The sequence below is a fragment of the Poromitra crassiceps genome (genome assembly GCF_964638095.1).
Source record: "Poromitra crassiceps genome assembly, chromosome: 1".
Classification (NCBI taxonomy): Eukaryota; Metazoa; Chordata; class Actinopteri; order Beryciformes; family Melamphaidae; genus Poromitra; species Poromitra crassiceps.
This window is the reverse complement of record NC_139623.1, coordinates 83,884,223-83,901,913: the sequence shown is the minus strand read 5'-3', so window position 1 is coordinate 83,901,913 and position 17,691 is coordinate 83,884,223. Positions and strand designations below refer to the sequence as shown.

At 43.6% G+C, this 17,691-nt stretch overlaps 1 protein-coding gene across 1 annotated transcript in view; it reads right to left on the bottom strand.

Moving 5' to 3' along the window:
- igsf9bb (immunoglobulin superfamily, member 9Bb) overlaps window positions 1-17,691 on the bottom strand; it is a gene marked incomplete at both ends in the record, with an annotated part of 258,140 nt that overhangs the window by 152,425 nt on the left and 88,024 nt on the right. The gene's annotated exons all lie outside the window — the stretch shown is intronic.

Sequence of the window (17,691 nt, the reverse complement as noted above, 5' to 3'; positions counted from 1 at the left end):
ATATATTATCTATACATCTTCCTGGAATATTACCCTTCACATTGCAACAAGCCCTATATCTCATCTTTCCTGTCAATAGGCGTTTTCAGACCAAACTGTTCTGGGCACTCCGTGAGAGGAACTGCCCAGCTGGGGAGCTCCACCGCCGGGAACTCCATACCTTCACCTTTTTTCTGTTTACATTTGCACCAACAATAGGAACAATGAAGTGACGTAAGCCACTGGCCGGTGGTTATCATGCTAACCACTACTAGTAGCTTCACAGCAAAGCAAGTGAGAGTTCACGGAGGATTAAATCCTCCGTGAACTCTCACTTGCTTGGCTAACAATTAGCTATTTAGCGTTAGCTGGGGGGAAACTGTCAGGGTGCCTGTTCAGGGCGAGGGGAACTGTGGGCAATAGCGTGATCCTCCCACGTGCTATACTGGCTACTGCCGGTGAAACTCCCCGCTGTCAAGTGAAAAGAAGGGGCTGGCGACTGCACATGTATCAGAGGAAGCATGTGCTAGTCTATAACTCTCCCCAGATCAGCAGAGGGGGTGGAGCAATGACCAGGACAGCAGGGGGAATTGGCTGAGTAGTATTAGGGAGGAAACAGTTCCTGTGGTGCAAACACAACAGAAAGGGGAGAGTTCTTCCAACTGTTCTTGATGAAAAAGTTCCTTCGTCGGAAAATGCCTAAGGAGTCCCCTTTGATGCCACATTAGAGTCCAGTCTCCAGACTCCTATTTTTCTAACACGGGTGAGCCAAGCTGTGGTTTGTTCGTTAGAGGTATCAGTGATACAGCCCAGTGGGGTAAACTCACTACTCATTTCAAATATTGCTTCTTTGCCATTTAAAGTGAACTGGATGAGACAGTGTAGTGAAGCGACCATCAGTGACCATCAGTTACACTCGCAAAACATGGTATTCAATAACCTTTGTCAAATCGGACTCAAGTCATCGGGAGCAACATTTTCTGTTAAATGTTTGGCAAAATGGATTTTGTTTTCAAATATTATTTCCACTTGACATTTTAGGCACTTTAGACATTTTAGGTTTGACATTTTAGGTACTAAGGTGAAAAATATGACATGAAAGAGTCAGTTCTAAAAAGAAATCTGGCATAAGACAATCTGTCACTCCGGTTGTACAAGTACACTCGTGTGAAAGGTCATTACTCCCTGTGAGGAGTAGGACGTGGCCAACATGACAACAGAGATTCGTGGTCATTCGGAAGTCACAATCCATCATAACAGATATATTACTGCGTTTTGACTTGGTGAGTACAGATGAACAGCTGTTTTTTGCTTTTAAAGATCAACAACTGAAAGAGGGGGATTGATGATTTTGCTCCTGGATTATTATATTAACAGATGGCGGCTGACGATATGGGCTAAACAAAGGGCTTTCAGGGAGCACACGCCACACGCTGGCTCAAAACGTCATTATCAAAGCCTGACTAGCCCTCATTAATCCCCCCTATACTCTCCACTTAGTATCTTCTTTATATCTTCTTCTTCTGTGTTTTATGGCAGTTGGCATCCTGTATGTTGCATTACCGCCTCCTTCTGGATTTATCCATCCACTGTTTCCCTGCATTCTGTGAGCTATGTCTCCCGCTTCTTTATCCACCTTATTTCTAGCGGCCATGATGCCTCTGGGTTTTTCTTCCGGGGTGATTCTCCCAGCCTTGTTGCTGACAGCTTGACACCCGTCTGGGCGAACGGAGCAAATCACTAATCAGGTCCAGCTGGGCAAAAATCTCGTCCATAAATATCCCTTTAAGAGTGCAGTGCATTCATGGGTAATCGCCTACTGTGGCTAATATTAGCCGCTAGTTAGTTATGTTACATGGCACGGCAGTAAAACGCCACTGAATGACCAAATTGATATAACTTTTAACCATTTCGGGAAAAACCGTTTCCATTGGTTTCAGCGTTGGTTAGTTGTTTATAACGTGGCTGGCTATATTTCTAACGTTCTATCTATCTATCTCTGCACACTGAAAATACTGGGAGGCGGGCCATAGCGTCTCTGTCGATGATTTGATTCGACAGTTCTGGGCACTGGCGTTGGCGTTGGCCAATCCTGGCGTGTTCCACCCCCAAATCGATTGTGTTCTGGTGCAAAGCGAGTGGCTTCTACGACGAACAGGCTCTCTGAGCCGTGCGTCACTAATGTTATTTTAGAGCAGCGCAGTAAATACAATATTCCTGGAACGCGAGTTTAACGAAACAGTTACATGTCCTCTGCATTCTACATCAAATAAAGACATTACTGTTTGTTTTATTTGGTATGTTACATACTTATTAGTTATGTTCAATAGAGAGCCACAGGGATGATGTATTTTTGTAGGCTGAATGCGGAAGTACCGAACTTCCTGGTTCTTCACTGTTTCTGTCTATGGGATTTTTGAATGGGTTTTTGGCGCGATGCTTCAAATAATGTCTGTGGGCAACGCAAGTTTAATCAAACGCGAACCAAGGTTCAGCGGGATAATCTTCACACATGAGGACCACTTTCATGAGTTTTGAAGCGTAACTGCGAGCCCTAGAGGTAAAAAGCTCGTGCTAAGCTAATCCAGAACTACACACTGTCGCATAGGCTTCCACGTCACGTCAGCACTCAACCTGGACTGTTGTTGATGTGTGCACTGATTACCCCGGGCTGAACGGGGCTGAACCAGGTGAGGGAAAGATAATTTCCGTGTTCGTCCTTGAAGTGGTGACGTTATTGACGTATATATCCCCATCGACTCAAAAGTGTAGTCTCATTTAGCCGTTTGCTAGCTAGCCGCCCTTTTAACGGCACGTAAAAGCTTCAAAACTCGTAAAAGTGGTCCTCGTGTGTGAAGATGATATTACTAAACACTGGTTCGCGTTTGATTAAGCCAGCGTTGCCCAGAGAGATTATTAGAAGCATTGCGCCAAAAACCCATTCAAAACTCCCATAGGCGAAAACTGTGAAGAACCAGGGCTGTTAGCATCGATGATTTCCGGACTTGTTACTGCGGCTCTCTATTCAGCCAGGGTACAAGGGAGTGTAGGCGGCCATCTTTTCAAATCAAGTAGAATACCGTTTTAGGAAATGGCAAGCTGCAACAATAAGTCACCTTAAACCGGAACTTCTACCCACAATTATTTGTACAGCGGGCATTAAAAAATAAGGTGGATATATATCTAATAAAGGCAAAACCGTCTCTATGTAAGTATGTCTGTCTGTATGTCTTTCCTTCAGATTAGGGATGCACGATAATTATCGGACCGAGTGCGCTGCTCGGACCTGGATGGAGTGCGGTGCCGCATTTCATGCAATTTGGACTTATGCATAGTCATAGTGCCACCTATTGGCAACACAAAAAGCGGTTTACTGTATCTCGAGAACCATTCATCCGATCGACTTCAAACTTGGCGGGTGTGTTGCTGGGAACCCCACATATTCCAGCTGTAAACTTTGTGCAATTCAACGTATAGCATCACAGCTTTCACGTACCTCCAATACTGTCTGTCTGATCGACTTTTGTATGTCTGTCCTTCGCGGATCTCGAGAACCGTTTGTCGGATCGACTTCAAACTTGGGGAATGCACTTAGGGGGACCTGACGGGAGTGCAGTGGAGGGGGGGACACCCATGGGGTGTTGAAAGGGGGGAACGGGGCATACAATAATTCCATGACTTTCACTATGTCTGTCCTTCGCGTATCTCGAGAACCGTTTGTTGGATCGACTTCAAACTTGGGGAGTGTGCTTTAGGGGGGACCTGACGGAGTGCAGTGTGTGTGCATGTGCGGGGGGCGATGCATGCCCATGGGGTTGTGTTTTGGGGGGAAAGGGCACTGCACTAGTAATACATAAATACAGACTGGTTATTTGGCCCAGTGTTATGAAAACATATACACAGGCATACACTCAGTCAGACTGCCCTTGAGAAACCCCAATCCCACTCTTCTATGCGTAACCGCATCCCCTAATCAAAAAAACTAAACAATTATTCTAACACAAACGCACAATAAAAAACTTGACGAAAACACATAAATACGTGGGTTACAACATAGATATATATAAAGGCTAGATAGCTTACCCGCGCTGCCGGCCAATGGAGAGCGACGTCGTCGCATGACGGCCATCTTGCTACAGGGAGCTACTAGGAGTTATGAGCATCTGTTGTTGGGTTAGTATGGCAACATCAGATGATCATAACTCCTAGGGAAATGGATGAAACTGCATGAAACTTTGTGCCTGAATCCCTCTCATGGCATAGATGCTTCGGTTTAATTTTGGTGTAATTTGGAGCCCATCAAAAAAATAGTGTTTTTAGTGTTTTTTTTTTTTTTGGTCGTATCTCGGGAACGGAATATGCTTGTAATAAACCAAACCGTTTGTAAATCCGTCAAGATTTCAGCGAGTTATGAGTATTTTTGTCTGTGCAGGTCACCAGCTACCATAGAACGTACCAGAAAGGCACTGTAGCAAGATGGCGGCCGTTCAACGACGCTGGTGACTCCGCCTTAAGCCATCTAGCCTTTATATATATCTATGGGTTACAACACATACAATAAACCCATCATGAATACATAAACAAAACACTAAAATAAAAGCAGACAATAACAATATATGATTTACAATAGCATCTCAGTACTCACTAACACATTGCATTCAGGCGATGTCTCGTCACACACATGGTCTATGGGTCAGCTTGGGGGAAAACGCGGTCCTGGTGGAGATCTGCACTCGAGTGCACTTTTCTAGTTTTTTTTTTTTTTTTTTTTTACATTTAACCAGGTAAAGAAAACCTGGCCAAGAGGGCAACAGAAAAACATACATCATTTGCCTGGTTATTTAAAAACATTATAAAAGTGTAGGCTACTACAGTAATAATGCTGACTGAATAAATATGAAGCCAATGTGGAAGTGCCATAAACCTGCATTCTTTCGAATGGTCGGCTGGCTGCAAAAGAAGTCAGATTGTATGGAAGTGAATGGGAAAATGCCCATACCTCTCACTTGATTTATGCCCCACTAAACACTTTCCTAATGTGTTTATGGTCTCAATCACTAGTTTCAAGTCTTCTTCAATTCCTGGTGTTAATTTTATAAATGATGGTCCTATTTCAAATAAAATAGATGATAGAAAAAACTATGTTTTGGGGTGTGATTGACAGGTCACCTGTCCCGTGATCGCGCAGGTCGCCGATTGTGGACCACTAGCAGACTCTTCTCGTCCAAATTCATGTCACTTCCCTCACTGATGACTGAGCTTGTCACCTTATCCCTAAGGGAGATGACAGCCACCCTCCTGAGAAAACCCATTTCGGCCGCTTGTATCCGCGATCTTGTTCATTCGGTCATGAAGTACTGAACGTCCCAGACCGATGATGCCATCAGGACCACATCATCTGCAAAAAGCAGCGATGCAATCCTCAGCCCACCGAACTGCAACCCCTCCCCACCACAACTACACCTCACAATCCTGTCCATGAATATGGACAAGGTGCACCTCCACAGGCAACGAGTTCCACTTACTGCCCAGAATCCCGACACAGCTCTCGCTTTGGGCGTACAGAGATTGGATGGCCTTGAGTAGTGACCCCCTCACCCCGTACTCCCGCAGCACCTCCCACAGTATCTCCAGGGAAACTCGGTCATAAGCCTTCTCCAAATCCACAAAACACATGTAGACCGGATGGGCATATTCCAGGCCCCCATCAGGATTCCTTGCAAAGTTGCAAGAGTGAAGAGCTGGTCCGTTGTTCCATGACCAGGACGGAATCTGCATAGTTCCTCTTCAATGTGACACTCCTTTCCAGCACCTTAAAACAGTGGTTCTCAACCTGGGGGTCGGGACCCCCCCAGGGGGTCATGTAGGGCTGGGCGATAAAACGATCTCGATAAATTTCACGGTCAAATCTTCCACGATAACGATGATAAAATTATGAGCTGTAATTTCGATAGTCATTTTTTAACCAATCCCACAGCAGAGAAACAAGCGCGTGCTACATGAACAGCCAATCCCACAGCAGAGAAACAACTGCGTGCTTCCACAATCTCGGCTCCTCCTCCCACTCAGTCACAACAACTCAGTCTGGGCGCACATTGTAGCTCTCCAATATCCAGCTCATAGCAGTCTGCTAAATGAGGAAATTAGCAGTCCAAACGAAACCGAGGGTCGTTGTACTCTAAAAACTACTGTACCTGAGTTTACGTTAGCATGCTACCGCTAGCGTCCCTGCAACTAGCCGGACCCAGGACGACATCATGGGGACTCAGCGAGGACCGGCATGGTGTGCATCACAACAGACAGTGTTGCAGCAGCCCTAAACAACTGGACAGGAATGCAGTGTTTTGGTCACCGGCGGCTCGACCTATCCACCGGTAAGCTATTAACGTTAACTCAAACATTTGTAGTAGGCCTAGTGTTACATGGTGTTCCCCGTTTTTCCCAAATGGTGTCCACCCGCTATGCCGACCACCCGCAATGCCGACCTTAGGTTTAGGCGTGGGGGTGGGAGAGGTTAGGTTTTGGGTTAGGGTCTGGGGGAGGTTAGGTTTAGGCATGGGGGGAGGTTAGGTTTGGCGTGGGGGCTGGGAGAGGTTAGTGAAAAACGGGGAATATAGAACCCGGGGAACATAGAACCCGGGGAACATAGAACCCGGGGAACATAGACATGATCCCATGGATTATAATGTGTCGTGATGCACACTCTGAATGATGAATGACAAATGACGAATCAGGTGTCCATATTTTAATAAAGGGTTCTGCAAGCAAACATGGGATATTGTTTTAGATTACCCTACATACAGAGCTGAGGTTATCATAACATAACATACGATACGTTCTAGTATGCAAAGCTTGTGAATGATTTCCCTGTATTGCTGCTAGTGCTGGCTAAAATTGATATAGAAAAAGAAAGAAAAGCAGTGAGCGCAGTTGCAGCCAATCTGTATAAATTGCAAAATAAGCTACTGTTCACTGTTCAAATAACCAAATAAATATTCAAGTAACACCAGAAAATATATTATCTTATTTGTAGTGTTAAGATATTCTAGATAATCTTTTATTTCTTCATGTCATCAGTGACTGTTGCTGAATTGTTTTTAACACGTTCACTGCCGTGGACGAGATATCTCGTCAAGCAGAAACCAACGGTTGACTGCCGTGGACGAGATATCTCGTCCAAATTTTTTTTTTTTTTTTTTTGACGGTGGGACGTGGATCTAACCCTTTTACATCTCCTATAAAAATATGAGAGCCACCGAACGTGTACAACCCATTCCACCGACCCACTAAGTGGCGACAGTGCTCTCCAGAGTAGAAAAAGCTGAGCCAAAACTGCAGGGGAAAGCGCGAGGAAACCATTCTCATACTGTAGAATGGTTTGGCGAAAACGCTTTCGGTGGCGCACAACGGTGGGGGGTTCCAAAAATAGACTGGGTGCACACTTTGAAACACGCAGCATAAATAAGCCCAGAATCGCAAAAGCTTCATCAAAGCTCTCAACCGAAACCCCAAGAAACGAGCGAGCCCATCCAGACTCGCCCGATGAGGGGCAGCCAGGCAGCAGACAGGCAGCAGCAACTCGCTTGTGACACACCCGCTGCAGAGCAAAGGAGGGAGGAGGAGAACGCCCACGGAGGGAGGAGTTTGAAGGAGAGGGGGGTTTCCTGCTGTTATGGAGGAAATTACTGTTCAAAACTATTGTTTAGATGTCTGACGTCTTACTGATGCCAAAAATAAATGGTTAAAGTGACTGTTCTATCGAATTTCACAAAAAGCCATTTATCTCAGCTTACATTTTCAGACGCTGAAACCATGCTGTATTCAACTGCTAATGCCTCCATAACTACTAACTCTACAAACTAACTCTTTTAGACAGAGAAAGCACACATTCTATTACCGTAAATTTCGGACTATAAGCCGCGGCTTTTCCCCCGTTTTTTGGCCCTGCGGCTTATATAACGGTGCGGCTTATCTATGGATTTTTTTCAAAAAAAAAAAAAAAAAAAAAAATCTCTCTTTTTTAGCACTCTTTCTAACTATAAATCCACTTCTGTTTTAATTTCCTCTCTTGCCCTCTTTTCACCACACCGCGGACACTGTGTGCACTGTAAAAAAAAACACAGGTGGTGTTGTGTTATGTTGTTTTGTTGAAATGTTAATAAATGGGAGCTTCCTCAAACAGCCATCTCTTTCCCGACAATCCCCTCTGTGCATGAACCCTTACATATGGTAATTAAACATTAAAACACAATAAAAAAATAAAAAAAAAATAAAAAAAAAATACATTAAAACACCTGCGGCTTATAGTCCGGTGCGGCTTATATGTAACAAACAGGCAATTTTGCTGCTGCGGCTTATACTCCGGTGCGGCTTATAGTCCGGAATTTACGGTAGTTCTTTTGAGATATTTTGTATTCACAAAATCCTAGCAGAAAATAATCCTCGGCTCTTGAAAGATGAGCCAGAATCCTCAAAAAAAAAACTTGGCAGAAGCTACCTACAGTAAAAAAAAACTGCTGGCAGTGAATGTGTTAACATATTTTCTATATTGTCTTTCTATGTATTTTCAGAGAGAAGTGGGAGAGACAACAAGATGGGGTATTCTGTTTCTCAACAATAACTACAACTTCTACAATAAATAAACAGAAACGATTCTAAAGTCAAATGTATTGTCTTTACTGATCGTTCTGTCATTACAGCGGTAATACTGATCTGCAATTTCTCATCTGCCTTTCTTATTGTTGTTTCTTCTTCGTTGGTTTTCATTCTCTTCTACCATTGACTGTATAATAATAATCTGGACAATGTCAGCGTGACGTCACCCATTGGGTTTTGATAGCAGAAAATGAGGCTTGAATCTCCCGCTTCCTGCTCATCGTTGATTGGTTGAATGGATTAACTTTACACGGAAGTACGGGGAGAGAGGGCTGTTAAAACACTAGTAGAAGAAGAAGAAGGAGGAGGGGGCGGCTGCCCCTAGCGGCTGCCGGGGGAGTTTCCGAATTTGTCTCACAGGCTTGAACGACTGCCATCTTGTTGTTCGCTTCTGTTTGCTAGCTTGCTCGCTGGCTGGCTGGTTGCAGTGGTGAAATGGTCCAGGACAACAAATATAATAACTTTTAGTCCGAAGGTATGGGCGAGTAGGAGTCCAGCCAGCCGACCACCGTCTTGTCCGGGGCCTGGCCAAGAGACCATGGTGTGGTGATCCTGGTGCATTGTGCCTGAGTAGCTGGTGTGAGTCTCCAGCCTGCTAGCTGCTGCTAAGCCTCCACAAGGTAAACTGCTATTATACTTATCTCTGGGCAAACTCTAAAATTGATAACTGAGGTGGATTTGGTCGCGCACTTGGTGCTCTGCTATGTTGGACTCGTTGGACTGTTTGAGTGATGCTCATGTTTGTAAGCTAACGCTAGCTCGATTAGCATCGTGTGCTAACGTGTGAGCACCGTTATACTACTTTAACTGAAATTTGGTGGCGTTATGTTATAGTAATTAATATAACACGGTGTCGTTTATTTCTTCAAGGGATGGCCGTCGGAGTACCATGGTGGAGCAGGAACAGCACAACAGAACAGAGGCACATTGTCCCTTGGTCAAATTATTTGTGAAAATGAATGCTACGTTTTGATTCCCATGTGCATATTACTGTGAGAATATTGCTGATCATCAGTTGTTCAACCTAAGATATTGCAATAACATACCGTAAATTCCGGACTATAAGACGCACCGGTCTATAAGCCGCGGGACCAAAATTGACAATTTTTTTCTTCTATAAGCCGCACCGGTCTATAAGCCGCGGGTGTTTTGATGTTTAATTACCATATGAAAGGGTTCGTGCACAGAGAGGAATGTCGGGAAAGCGATGGCTGTTTGGGGAAGCTCCCATTTATTAACATTTCAACAAAACAAAACAAAAGTCAGGTCACTAATCCCCAGACAAAATCACACAACAATAGGCTATATGTGCAGCAAACCTGTAACCAGAGAAGTCAAGTCACTAATCCTCGTCTTCCTCTTCTTCCTGCGTACTGAAACCACCAAAGTCCTCATCTTCAGTGTCGGAAACGAACAGGTTCAGGGTGGCTTCGTCAACCACTCTCCTCTCTCCTTCATTGTCACTCAAAACCAACGAACTCCTCTTCATCACTGTCGGCATCGAACAGCCTCTGAAGCCTCTGACGGCCCTCAGCGCCAGCTGTGGCGGCGTCATCCTCTTCATCCCGCAGCAGTCCAGCGTTTTGGAACCCGTTGGTGATTGTGGATGTTTTCACACTCCTATAATATTCCGTGCTGAGACAGTTCCTCCTGCTGCACCGTCCAACGCCTCACCATTGACTCATCGATGCCCAGGTTACGCGCGGCTGCTCTGTTTCCCTCTTTTAATGCGAGATTGACTGCTTTCAACTTGAAAGCTGCGTCGTGTGAATTTCTGCGTACCTTCCCCATGGTAAGTGAGAGTGTTGCTTCTACTGCTCGTTCTCATGCTGTCGAGAACGAGCAAAGCTTTTTTTTGGTGAAAGAATCCTCCAGGGCGCTTCTTGTTAACAGTCCGAGTGAGTGGCAGGTCGAACGTCAAAGGCACTTCATCCATATTTATGATCTGCTCCGGTTCGATGGAATATTCCTTGATCTTCCTTTGTGTGAATTCGCCGAAGTTTGTGATTTTCTCCTGGTAGTCGGGGGAGGGAGTTGATGGCCGAGTGGCCGTTTGCTTACCGTAATTACCATATGTAAGTGGTCACGCACAGAGGGGATTGTCGGGAAAGAGATGGCTGTTTGAGGAAGCTCCCATTTACCGTATTACCGTAACATTTCAACAAAACAACATAACACAACACCACCGTTGTTTATTTTTACAGTGCACACAGTGTCCGCGGTGTGGTGAAAAGAGGGCAAGAGAGGAAATTAAAACAGAAGTGGATTTATAGTTAGAAAGAGTGCTAAAAAAGAGAGATTTTATTTGTATTTTTTTTTTTTTTTCTGAAAAAATCCATAGATAAGACGCACCGTTATATAAGCCGCAGGGGCCAAAAAACGGGAAAAAAGCCGCGGCTTATAGTCCGGAATTTACGGTAAGCTAAATGCTGACAGATTTGAGACTTTTGATAGATTTACTTTGAGCCATTTGGTATGTATCTGCCAGTGTGTTTTTGTCAATAAACATTGCCAACAAAGAACCTTGTTGTGTAGGCTATGTGCTAAAGTAAATCATGTACCCGAATGTACCCCAAATCTCATAGAACGAGCCCATTATAGTTGTCTGGTCAGAGCAGGCAGGTTGTTAATAAGATGTGATATAAAGATATTTGATGTCGAGTGAACCAGCTTCGACCAAATGACCAGGAAGAAGAATGAAGATGGAGAACCAACCGACTGCTTCAAATCAACGAATGATTTATATTTATTGAAATATGGTTATCTGTAACAATTCGACATAAACAAAGGCTACACCATGCAACATATATTTTGATATCATTCAAACTTAAAGAATGGTTAATTTTCCACCATGGTAGGCTGTACTGCTGTGAAATGGTTACCTATATTTGTATCAAGTGTTGCTTGGTAGATTATCTATATATGCCTAATTTACCAGTAGACATATTCGTGCAAGACCTTATGTTGAGTTATATCGATCTGATAAAGTATGTTTTAAAATAAGGATAACAAATTGCTGAGCTTGGCGGATGCCTCAAGACAAGTATGTATCATTTTTAAATGTCCAATACCATACAGAAAAGCAAATTGAACAAACGACCAACAGCATTCAAGTCTGCAAAAACTTGTGATGTTATGTCACGTTAACATATAACCTTATGACGCTTACTGTATAACATGGACAGACCATTTAACGTTAGGCTACTTTACATACCGTTAGATAACGTTAAATGGTCCGCCATGTTATGAGCGTCACGTTACATGTATGCCATCTATACAGTTACGTGTGTCTACTAACATTATTAAAATATCATAAAGTAGCGCTATTTTCTGATAATTTGCTAAAGTATGACTTGCTATCTGCTAGCCATACTAGCCTTGTTTTGCTAGGTTTTCTTATTCGTGTACTTTCCGCAGACTAGATGCCTTTGCGGCACATTGCTGCCTCTAACGGGCGGAAGTATTACTGTTTCCCAATATCCGAAGTATATCGCCTATTTTCCTCGAAATGGGGCTATAATTAAAAAAACTGGAGCCTTGAGAGCATGAAAAATACTTGAAATTGTTTTTTCAGACCATAAACTCATTTGTAAAGTGTTTATTTAAGACAGAGACCGAGAGAGAAGTTGGCTCGTTTCACATAGAGTTGAATGGACGTTCAGGGATTATGTTACACAAGCTGCGCCCCCCACTGGCCATTTGAGAGTATGGCAACTTCCGCATTGGCCTCAAAAAGAGACTGGCTGTAATGGGGACTGTCTTCTACTGAATATGTAGGCATTCTGATGTTAACTTAAGCAATACTGCCGCCTAGTGGCCGCTTTTAGACAGGTTTCCAAATTAGTGCATAAAATCAAACAGATTGCAACTATTGTAAACAACATGCATAACGTTTTTAGCCCAAACAAGTTTACATAAATCAAATACAACATGGGGGTCACATCAAAAGATGGTGGGGCGAGTGCTGGAACAGGAGATGTACTGTTTTGTCACCTATCAATTCTGACAATAAATATATAAACCATAATTAACCTTCTGGTTTCTTTGGGGTCTAAGGAGAATACTGATCTTAAAACTGTAAATTGAGCATTATTATTATTAATAAATATTTATCGTGATAAATATCGACATATCAAACATATCGTGATAATTTTTTGGGCCATATCGCACAGCCTAGGGTCTAAGGGTCATGGGATTATTTTGGGGGGTCGCGGGATGATTGGCAAAGGAGAAAAAAGGGGGGGGTAATTCTCCCATGCATAATGATTAAATCTCCCATACCAATGTTTTAATGTATTATAAAGGTATACAACTATTAAAAAAAACTGTGTGCACTGTCGTTGGGTTGGGTAGTGGCGGGAGGGGGGGGTCACGAACCCCAGCCTAAAGTTTTTTGGGGGTCACGGTTCAAAAAGGTTGAGAACCACTGCCTTAAAGTACACTTTACTAGACCTTAGAGGACACACCAGTGTGTCTACATTTTATTTCCAGGTTATATCATTCCAATTTTGGGTGCATTTGGAACCAAAATAGTCTCACTTTAGAACAGGGGTTTTCAAAGTCTGAGACTGTGAGCCTCCCTTAAAGCTTGGAAAAAGCCAATTCCTGGAGGCCTATGGGATCATGATTATGCTATTTGATCCCATAGACACTCAATTGACCAATTACATTAAAAAAGGTTCTGTCTGAAGGCATTTATTTATGTATGTGATCCTGGGGATGTGGGAAAAACAGTAAAATTCCCCCAAACTACTATGGGCTCTATTCTCCCACAGGCCATCGGCGCTATTACGGGCCTTAACCGCAAAAAAACGTGCCTTGCGCCTGTTTCGGCAAGATAGCAATAGGCTTTAGGCTGCCAAATGCGCTTTAGGCCGAATGGGCGTGGCGCAGTCCCAAAGTGGGCGTGTCGGCGCTAAATACCAGCCTAGTGATATCTTGGGACCTGGCCTACATTTAGCGCTTTGCGCTTTTGGAAAGCAGGCCTATTCTGTGCCTTCACTGCTTCTTCTCTGTCACCCTTCTCTCTCTCTCTCTCTGAGTTCCCAGCATGCATTGTGTTTCTTCATTTCGCTACTAAATAGCCACCAAATGAGCCAAAATAGATATAAAAGGTAGTTCTAAATTAATGTGTAATGGTAACACAGCCTGCCATTGTCAACATTTCAATATTGGACCAAATAAAACATCGAAATGAAAACACCACCCTATGTGAAACATATATGTCCTCCTGGGCCTATATATACCCCTTGTCGAGTTAACGTGATTTAGAGAAGTAACAGCGGAACGCGCTTCGGAACGCGATTCTAATGGCATCTGCTATACTGTGATGTCCCTCCAATAACTTGGCCCTATTTCACATTTAGTTTTACAATAAAAACACATTTATGCAATGACTTGACATAATGTAGGGTATATTTATGCGCATCATCCTTCCTGCAGCAAGCGAGAGAAAATGATATCTTTCTGGACAAACTTTCACCAATCTAATAGGCTATATTTTTCTAGCTGATGCATAGAACATTATTTTCACTTTGATCTTGCTATAGTGTAGCGTATTTACATGCTTGCAGTATTGAAACTGCAGTTAGATTGGTTTGAGAAGCATAATAATATGGAATAATAGCCTATAATGCAGACAGACAGGCTGGATGAAGGGAGGGGGGGGGGGGGGGCAGAGCGTTTGGCTTTCGTCTGGTTTTGCGGGATCACTGGAATTGGAGCTAAAAAGGCAAGCGTGCGATTCGTTTATTGCACTTATCCAATGAGCATGACGGTGCATAATTTTACGCCTAAAAGGCGTGGTTGTAATGCTTTGGGCTGCATCTAGCGCCAGCACGACGATATCAAGTGCGCCTGTCCACGCCCACTGCTTTGATCTGCGCCTGCCGCTCGGCCTAGAAACTGCGCCGATGCAACGATAGGGGCCTATATCTCTGAACTATCTCTTTAACCAAATCACACACATTTACGCTATTCTATGTGATCTCCTTTTGATAACTAATGTAATAACTAATGTAATGTTTTTTCCACTTCCATTCACTGAGCCTCCCCTGAAACTGTTTAGAGGCCCCCTGGGGAGGCCCACCTCCCACTTTTAAAACCTCTGCTTTAGAGCCATGGTACATAAACAGTCCCTAAAGTTCCTGCATTGCCCATGAGATAATCTTACCTTCTCCTTGTGACAGTTGTTACATAAAAGGAAAATATTAAAACGCTTGGTACCCCACAGGAGGCCAAGTGGCATATGACGCCACAAGCAGGACTCCAGCATGATGTCTAAAGAGATGCATTGATATAAATACAGCCTCTCTGTGTTCCACATCACCCTCCTTCTGTGTTGCCTCATTGTACTTCATCATTTCCCCTACTGTTCACCCTTGGAAGTCCCTTCAAATCTGCATCCTAATTACAGTAGTTTCTTGACCAGCTAACCCCCATTCAATCACAACTACTGTACCTGATTTTATTTGATAAGTCTTATCTGTCCCCCAATTCTGTTGAGAATGGGAAGATATCTCCTGGTTAGTAGCACACCGCTGCATGATTGAATATGTGAGAAAATAAATAAAAAAGATCAACACAAACACACTTCAAAGTAAGTTGTGTATCAGTATTGTCTTCTAGTTGTGAATAACAAGCCTTGTGGATCCCTCTCATTTCACGTTCATGTCTCAAAGCTTTCGCTGGCTTTGGTCTAATTCTGTGTACTGTAGTACAGGATTTGCCACATCCTTTTCTTCTCATGTGTTACTCACAAAGTGTTAAATGCACAGGACAACAGACCGGGCTGACTACTGTACATAATGGAACTGGAAGGTAATGGAAGGTAAACCCCGCTGTAACACATTTGGAGCCCTATCTTGGTACAGACGATATCCCCTATTTGTGCTTGCGCACCTGTTTGCGCGTGCCTTAAGGCAAGGAAGATTTCAGTCCGCGTGTCCAGGTGTTATGCCGATTTTTGCACCCCCGCCCAGCAGCAGCTAAATGCATCCCTACCTCACGGGAGCATATTGTAATGATTTATACAGAAACATAACTGTTTAAAAATGATATAATTGTTTGGGTAGACGTGACGTCCCTGTTTTTAAGTTAAAACAGCCCCAAAATATGGTTGCGATGCAATTACTCGTGGGGGAGCATAACTCGTCACAACAACGGGCGCAAACGCAGATTAGAGGCGTGCCAAATCATTTATGCAGGCGCAAACGGGATTTGGGCGGTGTTAACCACCAGAATTATTCACAGGTGTGGCCTGGCAATGCCTGGGCGTTACATCAATCAGATTCCCGTCTCGCAGTCCCTGTAATACAGTTTGCGTGAGGCATGCTGTAAATCTCCCCATGCGTAATTTGGATAGGTGTAGGGCAGGCCTATTGACTATATACATTATCCCTATCTCATAACGACACCATCACATCATATACCTGTTAACAACATCTGAGTTTTGATGTGGGTTATTTTGTTGACTGGGGTGGGACAATAGAAACGTGTTTGCAGCGGGTAAATGGCAGAGTCAAAAGAAAAGATTGGAGGATTTACAGTGGACTCGTCCGTGCGTAATGACGTTTCTGGAGATTATGGTGCGCTCAAGCGCAGCGAGTGTTTTAGCGCTAAGAGGTCCTTTTCAAAGCTCTTGGAGCAAAGAAATTGCACGCTGCTGACGATAGGATAATGTCATCTAACCCCACATTTTAGTGCTGAAACGCCTGCTTTGGCATGTGGCACGCTTATGCCCAGTACAATTATAACAGGCAGGAATAAGTCTAACACTGGTGGTTACTGGCCACCACATCATTTCACATAATTTCATCCTCTTCTTTTTCCCCCTTCCCTTTTTTCAATTGCTTCCATTACCTATGACAATATGGACTGTATTACTGAGCATGTACTATGGTTTGCAATTGTGAAATGAGAGAAGAACATATCCTGACCCTTCTATCAACTTCCTGCTGTTAACAAATGGCAGTCTATCACAGCGCTCCACTCCTCATGATTGGCATAAACTGCGATAAGACCACACGGCTCAGGTCTAAAATGTTTAACTTCCAATCAAGTTGCTTTTGCTCTCAAGTTGACTTTCGATGATAGCGTGCATGTTAATCAAAGGCGTTACTTTTAATTGAAGTAGGAAATATAAAATACATGATGAAGCGTGATTGTTTCTATTTGATATAGAGCAATCTTCAGCTGAGTCTAGAGCAATCTGAGGCCAAAGTCTTCGGCGTAACTCTGACAGAAGAGTGGCAAAGCAGATTTACGAGCTTTGGGGAACGTCTGCATGGGCAGGTCATTTTAAAATGTCACCATTCTTTTGGCCCAGCCTGGAGATCCTACATGATGAGAGGAGAAATGTGGCAATGTAATCTTCTTTGCCCTCTTCCTGCAGCATATTTCTTTCTGCATTTCCACATTCATCTTCAATTTCCCTTGCTCCCTTCCTGCCTGGCTATCACTTTCTCCCCACCTCTCCTACGCAACTCTTTTTCATATTCATTTTCCATTTCCTTTGTCTGCCTCTTTTCCTCCCGCCGACGTTCTCTCCTTCCTCCCTCTCAAAAAAGAGACAAAGAGTTGGTTGAGACCAAGGGCAGACGGGTATCTAGGAAACAGTGCCACTGCAGTTGGCTCGACACATCAGCTCCAGACATCACCCCAATCTAAAGTGGACACAATGTAACTCATTCTATAGATGGGGAGGGGGAAGGGGGGCCCAAATTAGCCCAGCAGCCTTGACCTTAACCTCTAACTTCATTCCATGATGCAGCACGGCTACAATGAAGCACAGTGGGAGGTTGGCGTCAGTTTGCGGTTGGTAGTAGAACTTTGGAAATTCCAGTGGTGCAAATTGAAACAAAGAGCCGCCTCTTAGCCTGTCGTACTGCAGAGGAGAAGTGGATCTAGCTTAAAGTCGAGCTGAACCCAAAAAGGACTTTTCTTTTCTTTTAGATCAAATACCTGGGTATTCAGTGCGCCTATTTAATAATGTATGCCAAAGAAATCACAAAAATCTAATTTATTTAGTTTTTCACACTTTTTCACATCAAAAGTTCA